The sequence below is a fragment of the Cylas formicarius genome, unplaced genomic scaffold, assembly GCF_029955315.1.
Source record: "Cylas formicarius isolate icCylForm1 unplaced genomic scaffold, icCylForm1.1 PGA_scaffold_10__41_contigs__length_53128322, whole genome shotgun sequence".
Classification (NCBI taxonomy): Eukaryota; Metazoa; Arthropoda; class Insecta; order Coleoptera; family Brentidae; genus Cylas; species Cylas formicarius.
This window is the reverse complement of record NW_026844214.1, coordinates 33418960-33432963: the sequence shown is the minus strand read 5'-3', so window position 1 is coordinate 33432963 and position 14004 is coordinate 33418960. Positions and strand designations below refer to the sequence as shown.

Here is a 14004-nt window from a genome sequence, read left to right as displayed (position 1 = left end):
ACGAATATGGGAATCAGCCATTGGAGACAATGTTCACGACCCTCCAATAGCTTCGTCCATGAAACAATACATTAGCAGGTACAGAGTAGAAAGCGAGCCAGTGTCAGTTAACCTCTGAAGAAGGCAATAGGATGATTGGCGAAACGTCAGCAATTTCAATTCATGAACAACCGACGCAGGAGAAATCCAGAAGATTTATAAATAATGGTATCATAATATTATGGGGTGTATGTGTATGTGTAAACCGAAAACAACTTATTGTGCAATAAATAATAAAATAAATAAAATAACAAATTTCCCTGATTAGACTAATCCTTCAACTTACCACCTTCACATGCAAAGAAAAAATTATGTTTTATCGGATATCTTTTTTACAATCTACACCCACAAAATGTAACATTTCCAAAAATTATGCCATTGACACTTACAACACACAAAAGTCACCCGCAGACTATCTATTTACTAACTTATATACTAGATAATGAGGTCATAGAGAATTAAAAAAAAAGAATCATTTTGTATTCCGTCTTTGTCCTGCGCTTCTCGTAATTACTTTGCGAGTTTGTTTTGTAGACTGGAACTATCCATGGTACGGCAACATTGTTTCATCATCTGATTTACATCCCTTCGATCCGATTCACTGTAGTAGGTAACGATATTTTTAACGATTGATTTTTTGGTCTTGCAGATTATTTTTGTACCGAGTTATAAGTCCCATTATTTATTAGTTTTTTTTTTAAATCTAGTTGTAAGAAAAATTTTTGCTTGTTTAAATAAGATCTTTAGTATCTTTATTTGGATATGCCAACAACAGAGTTAAAAAAGAGACAAAATCTTAAAATATGAGTAGAAAAATCACTGGAAGTTATATTTAATAATAATATAACACCGAACAATAAAAATTATACCCAAAGTGACAATTCGACTCTTATTAACAAACGTTGTCAGGAAAAATTTACTTGTTTTTGGCGTCCTGCCAACGAATCGATGACGGATTGGTGAAGTGAATTAGGGATAAGGGAAAAATACGAAATCTCCGTTCCCTTGAGTACGAAAACAACGAATATATATTTCCCTCCTCCTCTTTAATTCCCTTAATTGATACTTAAATCAGAATCTCCGACTCTTAATTCCCCTGGAGATGAGGAATAAAGGTAACGGAAAGTATTTGGATAATTTTTTTGGGAGACGTTTCTAAATGTGATAATAACAAAGTCATAAATAAGTCTAAACGTTTTTAAACAAATAAGTTGGACCTACCTATCTATTTTTTTTCGGATTTGATGAAACTATCAAACTTGATTTCTTGGTACATGGTAACTATACAAGGTTCCCCAAACTCGATGGCCTATTAGGAGTATATGGAGAATAGATAAAGATCGGCCTTTATAGATCGGGTTGCGGCAATATTATACCTACTATAAACTCTATTTATATTTCTTAAAACGGCCCTATATACAGGGTGCTTCAAAAAAATGTATACACACTTTAAACTATTGTAGTTTTCCCGCTCTATAAGGCTAATGTTATATTTCTTCACCAGGTGCCAGCATAATCGTCCCTCTATGTTATATTATCAGTTGGAATTTGTAATATCAACATGGGGAACGTACGTTTGAGTTTTGAAGAACGTAAGCAGGTTATTAAGTGGTACTGGAAGTTTGAGAATGTAAATGAAGTTCAAAGACAGTGGAGAAGGGAGTATGATACAGAACCACCTTCAAGATTAACAATTACACGCATACGAGACAAATTCGAAGTTCATGGAACAGTGTGTGATGTGCATAAAGGTTATTCAGGTCGGCCTCGAACAGCTACAAGTGATGAGTCATCAACGGCAGTCTTGGAACTGTTTCAACGCTCTCCTAACAAATCTTCAAGGCAAGGGGCACGTGAAAGTGATGTAAGTGCTAGCAGCGTGCTACGCATTCTGAAGAGAGGCAAGTATCGTGTTTACATTCCAAGGCTGGTGCAACAGCTAAATGACGACGATCCAGATCGAAGGTTGCAATTTTGTGAATGGATTCAGGAGATGGTGATACGTGAACCGGGATTTATGGGTAGCATCATTTGGTCGGATGAAGCCCAATTCAAACTTAATGGAACTGTCAATAGGCACAATTGTGTTTACTGGGGTGAAGAAAATCCTCACATTACAATTGAAAAAGCTGTAAATTTGCCTGGTGTAAATGTGTGGTGCGGTTTGTCTTCAAGGGGACTCATTGGACTTTTTCGATTTGAAGGCACTGTAACTGGTATTAATTACCTAACAATGCTTGCTGATTGCTTGATGATTTTTATTTTCAACAAGATGGTGCTCCGCCGCACTATCACAGGGACGTACGAGCTTACCTGGATCAAAATTTGTCGGGCCGGTGGATAGGACGCAGGGGGCCGATCGAGTTTCCAGCACGCTCTCCAGACCTTACACCACTGGATTTCTTCTTGTGGGGCACAGTAAAAGATGAGGTGTACAAACGTAAACCACGTAACCTAGACATTCTTTGGAATGAGATTCAAGCAGTGTGTAGAGAAATCTCATTGGACGTTTTGATACGATGTACAGAATCAGTGGTGACTCGTACTCAGAATTGTATTGATGCTGCAGGTCACCAATTTGAACAGTATTAACATTTGTTATTTATGTTTCATTTACATTGGACTTTCAGCTTTCTATTTTCCTGAAATTTAACTTTGTAGAACGGTAAATAAATTTTGTATGGAAGTTCAAAGTGTGTATACATTTTTTGAAGCACCCCGTATTATTACATTTTTAAGTTCTATCAAAAATTCCGAAACTTTCTATGTTACATACGAGATGTGTTCAAAAAGTAAGATGACTTTTAAGTTTTAACAAAAAAGTAGCTTATGTATGTGGCAACGTTTTTTCCAATCCTCGAAGCACTTCTGTTAAGCACTTTCTGGTATAGCCTTGTGTTCTTCCAGCGATTTTTTCTTTATCTCCTCAATCGTTGCAAACCTCCTTGCTTTCATAGGTTTCTTGAGTTTTGGAAACGGGAGGCATGATTGTGGTTTTGTTTTTGGCCAAAAATCCATGAATTGTTTTCCCACAATTCTAGACATTTTCTTCGTATCGCTTCTCGCAAACAGCGCATAACTTCAGGATACTCTTTATTGACCATATGACCTTGTGATGAGAACTCTTGATGTATTTCGCAGCGATAATCAAAGAAAACACTAAGCATTTGACATTTGATCGAACTTGACTTGCTTTTTTCGGTCTTAGCCATTCTGGGTTCGTCCATTGGGACGGCTGGGCTTTTTTTTTCGATGTCATAACCATATACCTATGATTCGTCACCAATTATGACCTTTTTGAGCGTATCAGGATTGACGTCGTTAAACAGCTCTTGAGTGACGCTCCTTCGACGGTCGTTTTGCTCAAAATTAAACGCTTTCGGAACAAATTTTACTGCTACACATTTCATGCCCGGAACTTTGGAAAAAAATTGCATGGCACAATCCAATAGAGATGCCGACGTCTTCAGCCACTTCTATAATAATGATTCGAATATTCAACACCATTTGTTTCACATCCTCAACACTTTCATCAATTATTGACGTGCTGGGGCGTCCAGAGCGAGGTTCGTCATCTGCGTCTTCTGGGCCATCTTGGAACAGCTTATACTACTTATAAACATTTTTTTTTGCTTAAAGTTGGTTCACCATATGCCGTTGTCAACATTTCAAGTGTTTTGCAGCACTGTATTCTACTTTTTACACAAAATTTTGCGCAAATTTTTTATTACATTTTTTTTGACAGAAGAAAATCGCTAAGCACACAAAACACGTCTAACGCTTCTGTCTCACAAAAAAAAAGGAAACGTTCAAACTGGCTGAAACTGTGGACTGTGTGGACTGTGGATATATTGGGGACATGTGTACCAAGATAACAAAAAAATATCGAAGATCGAATGTACGTAGTCCGCCCAATTACAAAAGTCACCTTACTTTTTGGACACACGTCGTATATTATAGCTCTCTTGAGGTATTTTGGAGATCAACATATTTTTTTTAGAAAATTTGGCAAGGAACATCCATCAATTATCTATTTTAGATAAAAATCTGAAATTTTGTTTACGGCTTATCAATCGGCCGCTGTGCCGTATTATGAAATGAGATTTAAGTTGTATAGAGCGTGCAGGGTACAGATTATGCACATTTCGCAAAAATATAGAAATGTAAATTGTATTTTATTGCGGCAATAAAAAGAACGATCCAAAAGTGTTCTAATATACCATACCTATTTGCAACCGTTGTGGAATTAAGATAGTTATCAAAAAATTTTAGTTATCAAAAAAATTCTAGTTTTCCGCTCTAACTTTAAGATGGTTTTAAATGGGTATGGTATGTTATTATGGATTTAGATAAAGAATACATTGTTTATAATTTAAAATATGATCTATGATATAATAATAACATGATACCGCAGTTGAAAGTTAATAATAAAATAACTCACGAGAGCTACAGCATATGTTATATTTAAAAAAATTAAATTGGTGTCTGGTTTGAGTAGCAACTCTGCAATGTCTCTGTAATATTTTAATAATATAGATCATAGCCTCTTATTGCCGCCAATCAGTTTTTAAATGATTATCATTTTCCATTCTATGCATAGTCGAAAGTAGAAAATTAGTGGTTCAAAAGCTAAAGGAGAGAAAAAAATACATTGTCAGTTATATGCAATGTGGTTTACAAATCCCTCTAGTTGCCCATGTTTTTTTGTACCTCACCTATGAGATCAGCTAAGAAGTTTAAAATAAATACAAATAAAATGTTTGCCCGAAAACTAACAAATAGTAAACTATTTTTGAAATATGAGTGCTACGCAGTTATTACGCACGCCTGTGAAATTAAATGGCTAATTTAGATAGAGGTGGAACTGAAGTATTGCGATTAAAAATTGCAAGAAATTGGTATATTTTATAGTTAGTACTTCTTGCACTCTGAAAACTGTTAATTAAGGTTAAACAAAAATATTTATCCTTTGTTACGCTTCATATTTTTATGGTTTTATTGTTTATAGTTGTTGCAGGCCGCACTGAAGAAGAATGTGTGCTCCTTTCTGTAAAAAGGATTTTTTAATTTAAATTTAAATTAATTTAATTATAGACACTTAAAGTTAAAGTTAAAATACATTAACTTTCTGGGCACTATGTATAAGATAGGAAGTTAAACATTTTGGGTATAAAATTTGGCCTAATGAACATGTATAATAGGACACTAGCTTAAGAACTTTTTGAAAGCAATGTATTTTCTTCACAATATTCCGTGTTGTATGAGGGGAATAACCCTGTATTTATTAACAAAGTTTTTCAAACCAAACCACCCTTTTATATGTTCCATATAGTTTTCGAAATGGTAATATTGTGTTATGGGCTTTATGTATATCATAAAGTTTAGCCGAATTTTATATCCAAAAGTCTCTGAAATTGGTTTATGGGGGAAATTCTAAAAAGCTCAGATCAGCGTAAAATCTACAGCACAAGTTGATATATCTTCGGAAATCAGCAAGTATACGCCTGAGATGATTCATACATAGCACATATAAAGTTTTACGAACAACTCTTAAGTGTTTTTGCCATGAAAGTTTTACAGTCATAGGAATACTGCGATAATAAAATTAAACGACAGTACTCAAATATTAAATATTGCATTCAATAAGAAAAGTGGCATATATGTCTCTTGGATTATTGTGTGGTAAGCATTACAACCCCAACAACAAAGACAAGCCATTCACTTTTAGATTATTTTGGTGTGATTTTCATAACACGAGAGACAAATCTGTAAAGCATACTTGTTATCTAAGGCAAAACGGAAAATTTGCAATTTTTGAGCAGCTGTTGAGTCACATTTTCTCTGATACTTACTAGTTTTGTTATTAAATAAACGTATGGTTTTTAAATGGACCACCGCACATATTAAGTTTCAGTCTACAAGCCGAAAGTAAAGTATAGGTACGCTATCCAAATGGTTCAGAATTGAAATATTGAGCTCTAGGTATGTATTTTTATTGAGTTCATATCTCATGTTTTCTTGCAGTATTGAATAACCTGTTTCACCGAAAAAGTTTCTTAGGAATACATCTTTAATTTTTCAGTTATGTGGCGTTAAAATTATTATTAGGTGCAAAACGAATTGAAAAAATATATATGTATGTTTAGTATATAGAGATTAAAGAAGTTTTAAAATCTTTAAAAGAAAATTACTGACAAAAACACCAATATGCCAGATAAAGGATATTGTCAGCTGTGAATTATTGGACGACAAAAAAAAATGTATTTTTTTTCAGTCTCACCATCTTGATAGCAGTGGACAAGATATGATACACAGGAAAATATATTCCTTTTGACCAAAACCAGATTTATTTGAATAATCTGAAAAGGAAGTTAGAATAAAATCAGATAAAAGCACATTCAAATAAAAGAACACCATAATTCATGCCTGATCAGAAAAGGATTCCTTCCAAACTACTTGCTGTTGGCTGCGGAGAATATTTTGTTAATTATTGATCATTTAGTGTCTTCGTATTGTTTATTAGTACTAATGTGATTATACCTAAATAAACATAATATAATATTTAATCTGTATATTTTTCAATTACCTTAGAAACTGTCTCTAATGCTCTGTCCTAGAATACTGACTGGTTAAGTGTTTTATTCAGGTTTTTTTGATAATTGTCATCAAAAGTCAATAAGTGTATTTCTGTGTAAAAGGACAAGAGTGACAGCAAAATAATAGTTTAGAAATCCTAAAATAAAATAATAGATTAAAAATAAAAGTCACATCGAAAGAGCTTTTGGAATTTGAGATAATAAGGAGTATTTTTTGTTTTACTTTTCAAGATGTTCTATTCCGGTCTATGTCGAATCTTTTCAAATTGTACTCAATTTTTAAAGTGATTATTTTTTTTGTACTTAAATGGGTACGTAACGGATATCACATAATTTTTTATTTGAAAAAAGGAAAACTGACGAAATTCCATGAAATTTTCTGTCGTGAGCCGTAAATGGTGAAGTTCGTTAATGAAAACTTTTCATGCCGGAGTACTGAGAAATCCTTTTGGAAAATAGTAGGAAAATTGTTTTAATGTTACCGGTATAATTTTTAAAGGGGCATTTTCCGAGCTTTTCCTTTATGCGGTGTATTATTTCCCGGTATCTCAAAAGAATCAAAGAGATATTACGCGATAAAATTCTTGGTTAATTTTTGTAAAACATTTGCAGATTTTTTTTTTATTTTATTAAAGCAAAAATTGAAACTTTACTTTGCAATTTTTAAGATTGAGCAATATTTCATCCCTCTATAAATCATATTTCTAAATATAATGTCAGAAGAATTACATAGTTTTAACTCAGATGATCAGATGACATATGTCTCTTAAAAAAAGTTGAAGACTACCTACTGCTTACTGTTTCTATTCTGTTGTTGAATTATTTAATTTAAACATAAAATAAAATCTACCACAAACCTCGTCATAATTAATCATTGTTTTATATTTATCATCATTCATATTTACATACATGTTGCTTTTTATATTAGTTGTGAATTTTTACCTTGCTAAAAAAAGTTTTCATAAAACGTAGTTAATAAAGACCATATCGTATCATATTGCAAATCAAAATTAGATCTTTATACTCACACAGTCGCTATTTCAACCAGGACGTAAAAATTATCATCTGTGAATCTCTCTGTCATTCACAGTTTAGTTGCTGCGACAATGTTTACGGAAGCTGCATCGATTTTTACAATTCTAGGCGTACTCCATCAAAGCTTGTTTTTTTTTTCAAAAATATATTAAAATAAAAACAAGCTGATCATGTGTATCACGAATTAAAGTTCATCAAGTGTCCCAGACCAGACACTTTCGTGAACGCATTCTAATTTAATTAATTAAATATTCAGAGATTGTTAAGCGAATACTACTGTGTCGAATCACTGTTTTTTTTTAATATCAAATTTACGTGTCATCTCCTTTTGAGAAAATATAACAAATATGTGATATGTGATGTGTCTCATCGTCATCAGCATCCGGATTGCACTTCTGATATAATCTTGTTAGATAATATATTTACTGTTTTTCAGTTATGGAACTTTTTTTTTGTTAATCCAGTCATTTTTACTTTATGAATTAGCAACATTACCTAAAGTAAAAACATTTATACTTATTGCAAATATCCACCGGAGAATGTAATACTTTATCCAATTATGTAGGTAATGAGCAAATTATATTTGATAGCTGAAATCTCAAACCTAACCAAATGATGTACTCCGAAGACGGTAATATTTTTATTAGGATATTTTTCTTCCTTAAACTTCGTTTCGCGTACGAATTATGAGTGCAAAAGATGAAATAATGAACGCGTAGTGGTAGGTCTGTGGTAATAAATTTTATTTTCGAATTCTCCCGAAATTTAGAATATATGCTTGCCATTCATTCTGATATTAAGCACTTAAAAAACGATTTGTCATTTTCCGGCATGTTCTTTCTGAACGTGACTTGATTTACTTCGTTTTCTATTGGGTTTGATTTATAGTCAAATGTATTGAAATTTTAAAACCGACTTTATGGCGAAAATGGATTTTGTGTTCAAAATAATGAAATCCAAGCAACGTGCACAAAAATTTGCTCTGTAATATTTAGCAAAGCGATTACGCGTGACTAGAGTAATTGGGCATGGAGTTAAAGTAACATTAAGAAATGCATTGCACTCTTAACTAAAACACATTCTATCACCAATAGAGTGGATGGTTTCATAATTTCTTTGAAGGCTTAGTAAAGCCTTTGTGTATGTGACCACCGATAAATGAATTGGATATTTATCGTTGTTATGCATCGAAAAACAATATATCGTTTATTTGCACATCTTGTCTGGACCGACCAATAGATAAAAATCGAACATTTATTGCAGCGGATTTGAAGCTAACCAAGTTTAATCCAGGGTTTAATACACGTAACTAAGCAGCTGCGACCAGACATGAAAGCAATTCGAACTTCAAATCTCGTAAGGAACGACAATCACAAAACAATCAGGCATTCTGGGGGTGCACTTCAAGCAAAACTTTAAGTTCTTTTTAACAAACTCCGCAAACTTCAAAAAATCTTCCATATTTCGTTAGAGATGGCGGATTCCCTTTTGGAATGCTGAACTGGGTTACTACAGTTTTGAAAAGTTTCGAATCGCTCTTTCGCGAAATAAATGACTTCAAAAAGTTTTACAGGCATCCAAAAGATATTTTATGGCGCCAGTTGAACTTCATTTATAACTTAATGTGAAACTGCTGAGTGTAAAATAAATTATAAAAGTTTCAGTGCTACTGAACAAATAATATAGTGATAAAATGTTTCAAGTTTATATCTTATATCTTGACAACTTATTAGATATTTTGTTTGTCATTTTTTTCTATCACGAGGGTCAGAAAGTTTTGCAATTTTGTGGAAATTCACATATGGGAAATCATCCTGATGCTATTTGGCCTCTGGCACTCTTCCAAGAGATGCCTTAGATTTTGCGTGATGTTATAATATTGTATCTTGAAGCCCATCTCTTACAACTTATATCTTTAGTTTGGTTATTAGCATGATCTTGGTGGAACCGGGTGTTTGAAATCATTAAATGTTAGCAGGTTTTTCTTCATTTGGAATTATAAACAATTAGAATAAAAATTCAATTTTTTCGTAAGTTCTAAATTTCCAAATTTTATAGATGAAACTAACCGCTTTAAATAATCCTGCTGCGAAATTAAGTGTTTAGGGCCCCTTTTCAATTGTGCTGCCATTGTTTATATGGTTTTTAGTTGTTTAGTAATTAATTAGTTAGTAAATTGTTAGCTCTTTAACACTTCAGACAATTTTGAAATTAAATTTTCGGTGCCTACCAAAAAAAAAAGGAAAAAGTGTTTGACGGATCTGTAAAAAACTTAAGTAAATAGTGAAAACATAATCTCTTTTAGGAAAACCGTGACCGGCATGTAATTTGGTGCTATCAAACCCACTGTACCATTTAAACCGCGGGCGCATTCATCCGACCGCTAATGGTTATAATGGGTTCTCAAATGATGTGTCGAAATCAATACCGAATACAGCTGATATATAATGCCAACTCTGATAACTTTGTTTTGCAAAAATATAGATGAAACATTTCCGGAAATAATTAATTTAGTTGTTTGTTAATAGATATTTTCAGGAAATGAATGCTTGCTGTATGCACAGCAAATAAAATCGTATCAAAATCAGATACAACCATTAACATCATAGACCAAAAATGGTTACTATCTAACAGTGGCGGCGGGTAGGGAAAATTTTAAGGTGTTCCTCAATCCTTGTAAAAAAACTTATCTTAACCAAAAATGATAATAATTATTGATAAAATATTCTATGACACATTTTCAGGATTTTTCTGTATATTTACCCCATAAGCAGAATCTAATTGAGCCCTACTATTGGTTGACCCTAATAACGCAAATTCCTTGTAATTATGGCTTTTAGAATTTTCGTGTTTTTATTTTCTTATGATATTTTAGGACTTAAGATCGGTGACCACTATTTCCGTCCAAGCGTTATCGCCACCAAAAAGTAAGCAGGGAACACAATATAGATATTTTTTTTACATCCAAAAATCCATTCAATTTTGAGTAAATGTCTTTACTAAATTTCCGGGAATAACTTTTTACTGTACTTACACTAGCTTTTTCAATGGTAATATCTGGTAATGGCCTACATTTTGCTTTTAATTCTTTAACTCTTCTTTATACTTTTCTTCGTATAAATATTAAAATTCCAAATTAAAATCTCTTCACATTAATTAAATTAAAGACCGCCTTCTTAGTTCACGGTGAACAAAAATTCTCAAAAACATACACAAAAACAGAAGCCCACCCATTTTATTATTGTTCCTTTTACGTTCAACGCGCCGCGCCATAAAGCAGTAAACCCCAAAATTCGATACTATCAAACTCTTCTTTTAAATCACGGCTTTGGTTTAGACCGTCGCGGGTGTGAAGGTATGCTGCGCGAGTATTAAGAGCACTCTCAGTACGTTTTTATGGCCCAGCTAGATATCGACAGGGCGATTATAGCTTGGTTATTCCACTGGTTAATTTTTCCTACGCAGCCGGCGGCATTTCCATTGCTTTTTTATCATTATGAATTTTATTGTTCATCAAAGACAATATTTTAGTTACAATATTTTTTGAAGGTCTGCGCACATGCATCAGCCGTCCCTGTTATCTAATATTAACTGTTGCAAAGTTTGGTCCTGAAAAACTCATTGTAATAGTCGCCCTATGTTAAGGTATCACAAAATATCACTATTTGCAGGTCGCCAGCATACAAACAAAATTTGCTATGCGGAAAACGTTTCGTTACATCATTATTGTAAATTATAATGGGAACCTTGAGGTACCCCGGAGGTGGCAGTGTTTATCCGAGCTTTGGCCATTAATACTTTAAATTTTCTTAGAAATTAATTATTTGGGGTTTTGTTAGGAAAGATACTAAACAATATTTATTTATTTATGTATGTATTTATGTTCAAATCTAAAATAAAGTTACAAATTATTTTTATTACCTACTTAAGTTACTTAAAATTATTCACATAATATATCAGTATCACTATCGCTATCATCGCCTGTTCTAATTATTATTTGTTCTATATTATTTGCAATATGGATACACGATTGTTCTGCTTTATCTATATGTTTAACAGAATTTGCCCAACTTTGTGGAGGAATGCTAAAAACTTCGGTTTCTATAAGTTTGAGGACATTGAAGTTAACACGGGAAAAAACATTGTTACGACGAATGGCAGATTTCAGTTGGTGCCAAACATGTTCAATGGGAGTAAATATACAGTGGTAAGGTGGAAGCCTCAAAACTGTATGCCCTAGATTTTTTTACATAATTATCACAGACGTATTCCTTTTGTAGGTTCAAGCTTTGTAGAACCTCAATTAATTGCTTTTTGGTATAATCTTCGTGAAAATAAATATATGTTATACATACATACATATATACATACATATTATATACATATATATTATAGACGCAGTTTTGGATTGTTTCTTTTGTGTCACATGAGGAAGGGGTTTTATTCAACTGTCTAGTGTGATAACTTGCATTGTCCATTACAATTACGCTATTAAGCGGAATGTTTGTAACTAGTTTGTTTTTAATCCAACTTTCAAATAAATCAGCGGTGGTGTCTTCATGGTAATCCAGAGAAGAATCTTTTATATTTTTCGCAGACAGGGAAAGTCAGTTTGGAATCCAACCATCTTTAGAGCCAGCATGCAAAATAGTTATTCTTTTACCTCTTTTTGATGGCGCGTTTGTTTTACACTTATCAGTTGAGTCAATCCAACCCTTTTCCGGGGTATCATAAGTGTCGAACCAGGTTTCATTCAAGTAAATAATTGGCCTTTGTTATTCTCTGTAAATCCTAATTTTTTCTAGATATTCCAGTCGCCATTTCCGAATTCTAAAAGATTCCATTAAAACTTGCCTTTTGTCAATTTTTTTAAATCTAAAACCTATGTGTCGAATACACTTTTATAAATTAGTTCTGTCACATTTAACACCGGTTTCATCTTTTTCAAGCCTCCTAATTAAGATATCTAATGTAGGCAGGCTTTGTTCCTTGTACAACTGCTAAATTTTACGCCGTATTATATCTTGATCACTTTTATTTACACTCGAAAAAATGTTTCCTTGCTGAAATGGGATTATTCACAATTTTCCATACAGTTGGTGTGGGAATTTTCGTCAATGTGACCGTTTCTTCTAAAGATGCTTGCTTGCTGGCACCACGTTCAAATAAACATTGTTTATAACTTCCTTAGTTTCAATAGAATAGTGTTTTCTATATTTGGGCGGGAGCATCTCCTGAAATACACTAGACTCGTACATATTTTGCATAATTCGCACACGATTCAACACACGCTGTATTACACACGAAATAAGAATGACTACTAATAAACTTAAACTAAGTAGTATACCAAACCAAAGAATATTAAACACAGGTAGGTATAAAATTATTTTCTATTACGGACCACAATTTTACCTGAATTTAAATTCCGAAACTTTAGGTAATAATCTTGTTGCATTGTATGTTAATGACCACCCTTGGATAATCCATTCAAACAATTCAAAAGAAATTGGTCACTTTCTTATATCTATGAACAGACCATACTCGGTATACACAATTAGGTTACTCCCAGTTGATCGATTTGGGAAAACCATGGTGTTTCGGAATACTTTGCCTCTTCACCAAATTAAAAAAGCATGTATAACCAAGCTTCTCCAAAATTTTAGCAAATACATAAACCTTACTAATATTACTGATATTCCTGGAAAGATTAAATAATAAATGCAACGGTTCCGAGAGGCCGTTGGAGCATTCCCTTACGAAAAATGGCGGAATTCCATCTGAACCACCGCCCTTGTTACGATCAAGTCAGTTGAGTACTTCGGATACTTCACTTTTGCTAAGAGAAAGGGCTCTTAAGGCGCCATTGCACTGAGTATGAGCTGGGGTCCGGTGTCCAATGTAGGTACCCGTCGCAACAAATGTGCTCTCAAAGAACTTCGCAAACAAATTACATATCAGAAAGGTAGCATATCTCCGACTCATTGTTGGGCGGAACAAAGTAACTTTTAACTGACACAAGTTGCCAAAACTTTTTGTTATTGTGAAGCAATTTTATTTTCATTGTAGTCCACATAGCTTCGAAAATCAGAGAAGTATTCCGGGAAACCGGCCAATTTTTGACAGAGAAGAACGTAATCTTGAATTAGTTTATTAAAAATAAAGTACAATAAAGAAACATTGGCATTCACGGAGTGGCTAGAAAAGATAAACATCTTCCAACAAATATTTGATAGTCTATCGTTTAATTTGTCGAAGTTACTCTTTCTAAAACTAAAACTGCTTGGACAATTTTCCACATCTGTTTATGTAACGTAAATTCTATGGTGGGGAAGAT

General features: G+C 33.2%; 1 protein-coding gene across 1 annotated transcript in view; it reads left to right on the top strand.

Moving 5' to 3' along the window:
- The window catches only part of LOC132698450 (T-lymphocyte activation antigen CD86-like), a 120720-nt gene that overhangs the window by 93793 nt on the left and 12923 nt on the right, over positions 1 to 14004 (top strand). The gene's annotated exons all lie outside the window — the stretch shown is intronic.